At 42.5% G+C, this 9,679-nt stretch overlaps 1 long non-coding RNA gene across 1 annotated transcript in view; it reads right to left on the bottom strand.

The window, feature by feature from the left end:
• Positions 1-738: 738 nt before the first annotated feature.
• Positions 739-9,679, bottom strand: part of LOC134337863 (uncharacterized) — a 32,706-nt gene continuing 23,765 nt past the window's right edge. Inside the window, exon 3 of the long non-coding RNA XR_010016094.1 lies at positions 739-2,283. This is a non-coding gene — a long non-coding RNA (uncharacterized LOC134337863). The remainder of the gene's footprint in view (positions 2,284-9,679) is intronic.

Below are 9,679 nucleotides of genomic sequence, written 5' to 3'. Positions count from 1 at the left end.
GTCTCCTCCCGGAGCAAGCGCCAGCAAGCCGCCTTCCCTTGACAGAGCGGGTCAGTCAAAGTTAACCCGCCGGGGTGAGTCAAGAGCTCGCCGCTGCTTGGAGCATACTTGTGCCCAGTTATAGTACTGTCCATCGTTGTGTGGTCTCCATATCCATGTCCTGTGTCTGAAAGGGGTCCCGGCCCTGTACCCTGGAAGGATCCTGACCCTGTGACAAGAAGAGTCCTGACTCCGTCCTGTGTCTAAGGAGGATTCCCGGCTCAGTGTTTTATGTCCTGTGTCTGAGTCTGTCCCCTGAATAAGAAGAGTCCCTGGCTCCGAGGTTTCAAGTATCAAGTCCTGGCCCTGGACGTTTCAAGTATCCAGCCCTGGCTCTGTAGGTTTCAAGTATCAAGTCCTGGCTCCGGACATTTCAAGTATCAAGTCCTGGCTCTGGAGTTTTCAAGTATCCAGCCCTGGCTCTGGAGGTTTTAAGTATCGAGTTCTGGCTCCGAGGTCTATGTTCCGAGTCCTGGCTCCAGACCCTTAGTCGCAGCCTAGTCCAGGGCCTGAGTCCTTGAACATTACGCTTATTCTCGCTTCTGCTTTGCTCTGCTTGTAACGAGCAATAAACTCAATTTAGTTAACCTCACAAGACGTGCTTGTGTCTTGCATTTATGTCCACCCTTGCTCCCCACCATGTGACACATACCCTATTTCATTGAGATATGTCACCAGATCAATGAGTGGTTATTGGGAGATAAGGACTCTCTTCTCAACATTTAGTTCTTGATTTCAATGTGATGCATAGACAACATGTCTGCAATGTAGTCATTCATCTATAGTAACCTACCTAAGCAGACCATCAGATCAAAGGTCTTGTTGCTTGTGGCACTCTGAAAGGAGCATGCTCTACACAACACAACAAGGCTACGAGTCTGTAGAGACTCTTGTGTGCTCCAAGATCCGATAACTATTCATGCTGTATCCTTGATTGCAGCTGCGGGGGAGGATGTGGAAGACCAGAAGCAGGAGGATGAGGGGTAAGAAGGAAAGGAAGTGAGAGACCATCCTAATATTTCCGGTGCATCTGTAGATTATGGTGACAAAACTCCCTTCAATTCTCCCTTGATCATAATTCCCAAATTATTGACTTTATTGATGGTTATCTCAGGGTCTGCTTGGCCACAGTGACAGACTCACACAACATAAACATTCCCAAGTTATTTGCCCTTGGACAAATAAACAAATAAATTTTAGTTATTTGGTCAAATAATAGGCCTGTTGTATCTGTGTAAGTCTCCCCCATTTGCTTGCCTCATCCTCAAGTGGCACGACACACCTCGCAGCGGCCACTCTGGTGGTGATGTCTGTTATTTGTCAAGTAGGGTGCCGTGCACAATCCTGATTTGATGGAGACGGACGTGAGAGCACGGAGGAACATCTGGTGAAACTTCTGAAATGCCTGCTCTGCTGCTGCTGCTACTGTGTAGTCCAGAATCTCTGGAGGAGAAGGCCCAAGTCCTCGGCTTTGCTTGTTGCTTGGCGGTCGGGGCGGGGTCGAAGTGCTCGGAGAGATTGTGTCGGGGGGCCTGGTTGGAGGCTCGAAGTTTTCAGATGGACTCAGAGTCCGCTGCGGTCCGGTGCTTCCAATGGTGCTGCATCGGCAAGTTGGCGGCGCTTGGAGGTTCATGGCAGGAAGAGTTTCTCCCTTCCACCGCCTGCGTGAGATGATGAGTCTATCGGGACTTTGAGACTTTTTTTTACCGTGCCCATGGTCTGCTCTTTATCAAATTATGGTATTGCTTTGCACTTGTTTATAATTATGTGGTTTTGTCAGTTTTAGTCTTGGTTTGTCCTACGTTTTCTTGTGATATCATTCTGGAGGAACGTTGTATCATTTTTTAATGCATGTATTTTTAAATGACAATAAACAAGGAATGAATGTCCTTATAATCTAATCTAATCTCACTCTGGCTGCAATGTGATTTGTGCGAGAGTGATGGGGTTGGTTAAAGATTCTCTGGAGCATGGCCTTTGCCAGGTATTGTTCCAGGGAGTCTTAGCTGTGGACTGAATGAATGATGACTGCAGATTCATGTTACAGGGAGGCCTTCTGCAGGAGCAGTATATCCTCGATCTTTGTGGGCTGCAGGAGGGAGGAAGTACTGCTCAAATGTCTTGATACCCTTAACGTCCCTTTGGATATTGACCTCCAGAACCAAGATGGCAGCAGTCTACTTTCACATGCGTACATGAGAGCTTCCGCAGAGGCAACTTGACGTTGGATGATTTCCTTGTGTGCTAAAATAGAAATGAAACAATAGGTATTAGAAGCTTCATGATGGTAGGTTCTACGTGTATTAGGATGCTACTGGCTATCACTAACATTCTCCATGTTCGTTGGCCTTGCAGCGCATTAACAAGCTGGCTTGTCAAGGCATTCAAACATTTCATGCCATCAACAACTTCTCTTGAGTTCTCTGCAGCAGAATTGCAAGAAACTGTTGCCCACACCATCCACTGCATAGCTCATCATCTCAAAATCAGAGTCGAGTTCATTGTCAATGCACAAGTACGTGTATGCACAGGTGGAAAGGAAAACTTAATTCAGCATCACAGGCACATAGAGAGATAAACTGCATAAATTATACAAAATTACACTAGAAGTAACACAATTAGATCAAAATCGAAGTCCATTGTAAAGACACAAACAAGAGAAAATCTGCAGATGCTGGAAATCCGAGCTACGTGCACAAAATGCTGGAGGAACTCAGCAGGCCAGGCAGCAGCCATGGAAAAAAGTACAGTTGATCCTTTGCCCCGAAACGTCGACTGTACTTTTTTTTCCACAGATGCTGCCTGCCCTGCTGAGTTCCTCCAGCATTTTGTGTGTGTTGCTCCAATGTAAGGTGATAATAGTGTCGTTATGCTGAGGGAGTGATTCGGATTGTGGAGAACGAAACACTTGGAGGAAAGTCGGTGTAAAAGAACCTGCTAGTGTGGAAAATCAGGCTTCTGTACCTCCTGCCTTGATAACAGATGTTGCCTTCTTGTGGCAGTGCCTATTGTGCATGGTACTAGTAGGGAGGGATGTGCCAGTGATGTACTGTGCTGAATGCACTACTTCCTGCAGCTTCTTAGATTCCTGTATGTTCAAACTGATGTATCAATCAGGATACATCTAACTGTAGATCTGCAGAAGTGCACAGTGCATATCAGCTGGTCACTCCTGCCCAAAATGTCCAGTCCTTACATCGAAGATAAATGAAATTGGTGAAGGAGAAGGTGAAAGGAGAGTTACCGTAGGTTTAGCCACATTATCTATTTTCTGTCTCCTCAGTACGATGAGTTTCTGAAATAGCTGGTTTAATATTAACCAATGCTCCAGGGATGTGAGGCATTGCTGCCGGGCTTGTTGCTGTTTGTGTTCTACCTTCTCCTGCAGTTGAAAAGGAATTGTGTTAGTGAGTGTACTTTAGAGGGTCCATGTAATATGCTGGCCATGATTGCAATACAGTTTTTGACATTTACTTAAAAACATCATAAAAATCGGTCAAATGTGCAAAGGATGCCAATCTAAACCAAACAAAGCAGAACGGGTACTTCAGAAGTTCCAGAATTAGATTACAAAACCTCTGTGAACAAAGCAATGATACAAGGATTTTTTATATAGGTAAATGTTTGGGAAATGAAGCAAGGCAAATGTTTTCAGCTCTGCTTGTGGTAGACCACAACTACAGGTGGTGCACATCATATCAGATAAACCCTTATCTATCAAGCTCTACCCAGTTCTATTGAACTCTTGCGGGATCATCAAGAGGTAAGTCTTTCATTAACATATGTCAGAAAACTAATGCCTGTTTGGCACCATCCATGAGCTTCTAAATGTGATTTGAACCAATAAATGATCACATACTTGTGTGTGGTTCAGATATTGCAGGTGATTGCTCCATTTGTCTTGCATCAGTACAATGTGCAAAGAGGACTACAATGTTGGCATCTCTGTTTTTTTTAATCAAACAATTTTGTTCCAAAGTTGAAGCATGTCTTGTCCCAACTAGCTCACGGACAAAACAAAATAAGTTGTTTTTTCTTAGTTTGTGCAGGATGGGATACAAAGCCAAAATTTTATTTACTGAAGTGGCATCTCAGGCAAACACAATCCCTCCAAAGATGATTATTTCATTACTAGATCAAAATGATAAGCATGTTGTGTACAAATAAGGTTATAATTTTATTCACAGGGAATTTGCTCACCTCCTTCGAATATCTTATGTCAGGCAATCTTAACACTTTTTGTTTCTCACTTTATTCTCTTTCATCCCCTCTCCCCCTACCCACCCATCTTCCTCCTCGCCTGGTCTCACTTATCACCTGCCAGCTTGAACTCCCCTTTGCTGCCACCTTCTTATTCTGCTACTGCCCCCTTGCATTCCAGTCCTGATGAAGGATCCATTCCTAAAAGCCTTCTGTTCATTTTCCTCCATAAATACTGCTATGACATGTTGAGTTCCTCCAATTTTGTCTGTGTTGCTCAATCTTTGGTCTAAGAGAGACCTACCATACTCAAATATCAATGGCCTGCAGCGCTGGGTAATGAACAAGTAACAAAGCAGCTACAAAGGAGGCATGACAGCAGCTATATTTCATTAGGAGTTTGAGAGATTTGGTATTTTACCAAAGACTTTAGCAAATTTCTACCGGTGTATTTAACTGAAGAGCATTTAACTGGCTGCATCATCATCTGGTTTGAGGGGACCATCGCAGAGGATCGAAATATACTGTGGAGAGTTGCAAACTCAGTCAGCTCTATTATGGGCACCAGCCTCCCCAGCATCCAGAACATCCTCAAGGAACAATGACTCAAAATTGTGGCATGCGCGCGCGCGCACACACACGCACAAAACCGCAACTCACAGTTTTTATTATTGTGTTGTAATGTACTGCTGCCGCCCAACACCAATTTTCACGACACATATCAGTGACATTAAACCTGATTCTGATCTACACTCTTGGCTGCTTCTACCGACATCTTGTGGTATGAAATTACAAGTGCAGGGTCAGAAATAAAACATGTTTATTGACCCAGGCATTTACTGTGTAATGCTTATGTTCAGAAAATAGCTTGGGCGAAGATTTTCTTATTTCACCTTTGTGTGCTTTGCATTACCAGAGGCATGGTCATTAAGGTGAGGCATCTACACTCTCACGTAAGTGTAACAAATAGTCATGCAGTAACACGGTGGTCTGGGCTAACAATCAAGACATAAGGTCAGTCTGTTTCAATGAAGAGGGAAGAAGAGCATACTAGGAGCAGAATCAAGCACTGTCATTTTGTTATAGGTCTGTTTTGTGAATTGCTTTTAGACCTACGAGGGGTGATTGATAAGTTCGTGACCTAAGGTAGAAGGAGTCAATTTTAGAAAACCTAGCACATTTATTTTCTCAACATAGTCCCCTCCTGCATTTACGCACTTAGTCCAGCGGTCGTGGAGCATACGGATCTTGGACCTGCAGAAAGTGTCCACAGCAGGGGTGATTGATAAGTTTGTGGCCTACAGTAGAAGGAGATGAGTTATACGGCTCTCATTACATGCACATGCAGTTCAACTCTTTGATTATGCAGAAAGTTAATACCTCATCAGTTAATAACTCATCAGGGGTGATTGATAAGTTCATGGCCTACAGTAGAAGGAGTAACTTCAAACTTTCTACATAATCACGCAAAGAGTTGAGCTGCATGTGCATGTAACGAGAGCCGTATAACTCACCTCTTTCTACCTTAGGCCACAAACTTATCAATCACCCCTCGTTTGTGTGTGCTAAGCAGCAAAAAAAATCAATCTTACAACCAACAAATCAGATCTAAGATTTGCTCTCCTACTATATATGGCAGAGGACTATTAAATAACTAAGGTGAGGAAGAGAATTCTAGGACACCTCCATCCCTTGCTTCAGCAGATGAGTGGGCTGAATCATTAGCAACCACCTTCACACAAAAGTACTGAGAAGGGATGCATCCCGGCTTCATCCTAACATCCTCACTATTACAGAAGGCAGTCTGATTCACTCCATGTGATATCAGGGGAATGTGAGAGCACTGGAAATAACAAGGGCTACTGGATCAGACAACATCCCAGTGGTACTAAACACCTATACTCCAAACTTATAGTAGTTACACCTCTAGCCAATCTATTCAGTACAGTTGCGGCACTAGCATCTGCCTGACAATGTAGGATTTCGCTCAGATTTGTGCTGCTTATAAAAATTGGAACATTTTTTTTTCTTCCAAGTACTATCTAATCATCTAATCTCAATCATCAACAGAGTACTGCACAACATTTACTCAAAAACTATTTACTCTCCGGTGTTTAGTTTAGGTTTTGCCATTCTGCTCCAATTCTCACAGCCTTAATCCAAAAGTGGATCAAATAAGAGAGGAAGGAGAATATAATTTAACTTTATGCAACATTCTTACACTAGTGTTGGTTAGGCTGCTGTTGGAGCATTGCCAGAGCACTGGAGTGGGTGGATAGGAATTACATGAATACATTGCCTCGGATGAAACTGAATCACAGAGGCGAGACTGATTCACCCTTGTCAAATAGTAGTAAAGTGCTCTGGTCAAACTGAAGACAACGGGCATTTAATTGCAAATAGTCCAATTATTGAAATCACAGCTCACTTAAAGAAATTTAGGTCGTGGCAACTAGAGGCCAATCAATTCGGTTACAAACATCTCTGCAGGAATTCCACAGGGAAGTAGCCTTGACAATCTGTCTTTAGCTGCCTCATTTATGACCTTCATTTCTGAGCAAGTTTCAATTTCATTCTCAACTCCTCGGCCAACTAACAGTTCATTCCTGCCTGCAGCAAAGTCTAGAAAACATTCAGGTAACGGCTGAAAAGGGACAAGAATATTCTTGCTGGGCAATGGCCATTTCCATCAAGACAAAGACATACAACCTACCTTTGACATTCACCAGTATTACCATCGGCAAACTCCACCCACCACCATTATTGGCTTCCTGAGAGTAATGGCTGATCACAGAATCAACTCGACCAGTCACAAAAATACCATGGCTACAAGAGCAAGTCAGACTATTCTGTAGTAGGCGAGTCGTCTCTTGATGCCCCATGACCAAAGGCGTCTCCAAGGCACAAATCAAGTGACTGTTTGAATATTCTCAGTTTGTCAAGAACAATAAGCTCAACATCATCCAGTGTGGTTTGACACCCCATTAAACTCCCCTAAATTTTCATTCCATACACCACCAATACAGAGTGTCGGCAGTGTATTCAGTCTACAAAATGCACTGCCTTTAATTGACGTAACTACTCTGAGAGTAATTCTCAAACCTGTGACCGCTGCCAGCAAGAAGGATGAGAGCTGCTACATGGGAATACCACCTCTTTTAGATCCCCTTTCAGTTCACATACCATCCAGGCTTCCACCACTTGTAGATACCCCTTCAGTTCACATGACATCCAGGCATAGAAATATGAAAAGTAAGCTTAGGGTTGTTAATGCAGTGCAGATTTATACAGCGTGGTGTTGCTCTTGTTGTTGGCGAAGGATACTTAATCAAACTCTTGACTTTAGCCTTGGAGATATGTGGAAAGACCTTGAGGTGCCTGGAGATGAGTCACTGACTACAGGACACACTGCTCTTCTAGCCATGGTGCTTATGTAACTGGTCCTGTTTGTGATCAATTGTGACTGCCAAGACATTGATAGTACTTATCACCACTGGGTATATATCATGGAACTCGCTTCCCATAATACAGCGGAAACACCTTCAAGATGTCGCCTGATGCAGCTGCCCAGGAGAGGAGACGTTGGAAGTGATGCGGGAGAGAGCACTGGAATCTGTGCTGGATTGGGGACTCACCTCTGCCATTCATGCTGCCCTCCAGAGGAAGACAAGCTGGAATGATTTTGTCTGCAGCTGCATTAGCACATGATGAGGAAGCGATGCGTGCTTTTTCTTGCAGAAACATGGCTCCGGGACAACATCCCATGCACCTTCAATCTACAGGCCATGCCACTCAGGGATTCTGCCTAATTTTTTTTCCTGCTATTGTAACTATATACTGTATGTGCTATATGTACCAGGTGCAGTGCGTCACTGTCAGCACTGCAGTTTGCACCTTGGCCCTGGAGGAATTAAAGTTGAACTTGAATACTTGCTAGCGTCCTGAACATACAGTATTTTTTTCTCGATGTTTCTTGGAAGATTTTTCTAATGTGTCAAATTTCACACAGATGATCTCATGTTCCTCGCACTTCTAACGTAACCATAGGAATCATCCTGTGGACTGATGTCTGTGGCGAGTATGATTGCGGGTTGATGTTCCATCTTTCTGTATCCTCATCATAGGGATGCAACTGTTAAGTCACTCTTTATTTCTTTTTTTTTAATTTTATTTTTATTTGGATAAGGAGTTCACAATTATCATGTACTTTTTTCACATGTATAACCTTTTCCATTTTTTTATATGTATAAAACTACAATTATTTATACATTCTTAAGTACACATTGAGATGATATAAAAGCAAAATAAACATTTAAATAGATAATTATGTACTGGGGTAAATCTAACCTATTAGGCTAAGTAATGAAATTAGTTGTTAAGAAAAATGGTAATAATAGTTTCCATACAACCCTTCTGGACCATTTCCACTGGTCCAAAATGTTGCATACAAGCCTATATACCAACCATTGTAGGTGTTTATATCCCAATTTGTTCGTGCTTGTTCCTGCCCGCAGACATAATTATCCAATCCCTATGTACTTATTTACTTAATTTTTTCATTTTTTTTTATCCCTTTAGTTTTCATTTCCTCCTCACCAGAGAACCTCACATATTTAACTTTCTATAAATATGGAGAGTGTTTGTATGAAATATAGAAAATTCAGTCAGGTGTATCTCATTCATTCCTGTCGGCTTTCTCCTCCACCCAATGCAATCACAACTGATCGTTTGATCAGTCAAGGATTGGATGACTGGTCAAATGATTTGATTGCTGATCACCCCCTCAACCATCAGGTTCCTGAACCAAGGGGGATAACTTCACTTGCCCCATCATTGAAATGATGGCTTCAGCCACAGCCTATAGCCTCACATTCAAGGACTCTTCATCTCATGTTTTCAATATTTATTGTTTGTTTGTTTGTTTATTTATTATCTCTTTCACTTCCTATTTGAATAGCTTGGCTGTTGCTTATTGTTTGAACACACAAGTTCATGCAGTCTTTTACTGATTCTGTTATTTTGTACACTTCATTTGGGTACAGGAGGCAGATGAACTTCCCGCCGCTGCCTCTAACAAATTTGCATGTTCTTCCCGTGACTGCACGGGTTTCCTCTGGGTACTCCGGCTTCCCCCCGTGGTCCAAAAAAGTACTGGTTGATAGGTAAGTTGCCCATTGTAAATTGGCCAGTGATTAGGTGAGGATTAAGTTGGGAATTGCTGGAGGAATTTGATCAAATGGACAGAAGGGCCTATTCCATACTGTCTCTCAATAAATAAACAAATAAACTATGCTTATTGTATTTTGGATTTATTGAGCAAGAAAATGAATCTGTATATGGTGACATACATGTCCTTTGACAATTAATTTACTTTCAACTTTTTGATCTTTGAACTTTGTCTGAACACCATATTCCCACCCTTTTCAAATGTTTGACATCA

Source organism: Mobula hypostoma, chromosome 25, assembly GCF_963921235.1.
Source record: "Mobula hypostoma chromosome 25, sMobHyp1.1, whole genome shotgun sequence".
NCBI lineage: Eukaryota > Metazoa > Chordata > Chondrichthyes > Myliobatiformes > Myliobatidae > Mobula > Mobula hypostoma.
The sequence above is the reverse complement of the archived record's forward strand: the minus strand, read 5'-3'. Positions and strand labels throughout refer to the sequence as shown.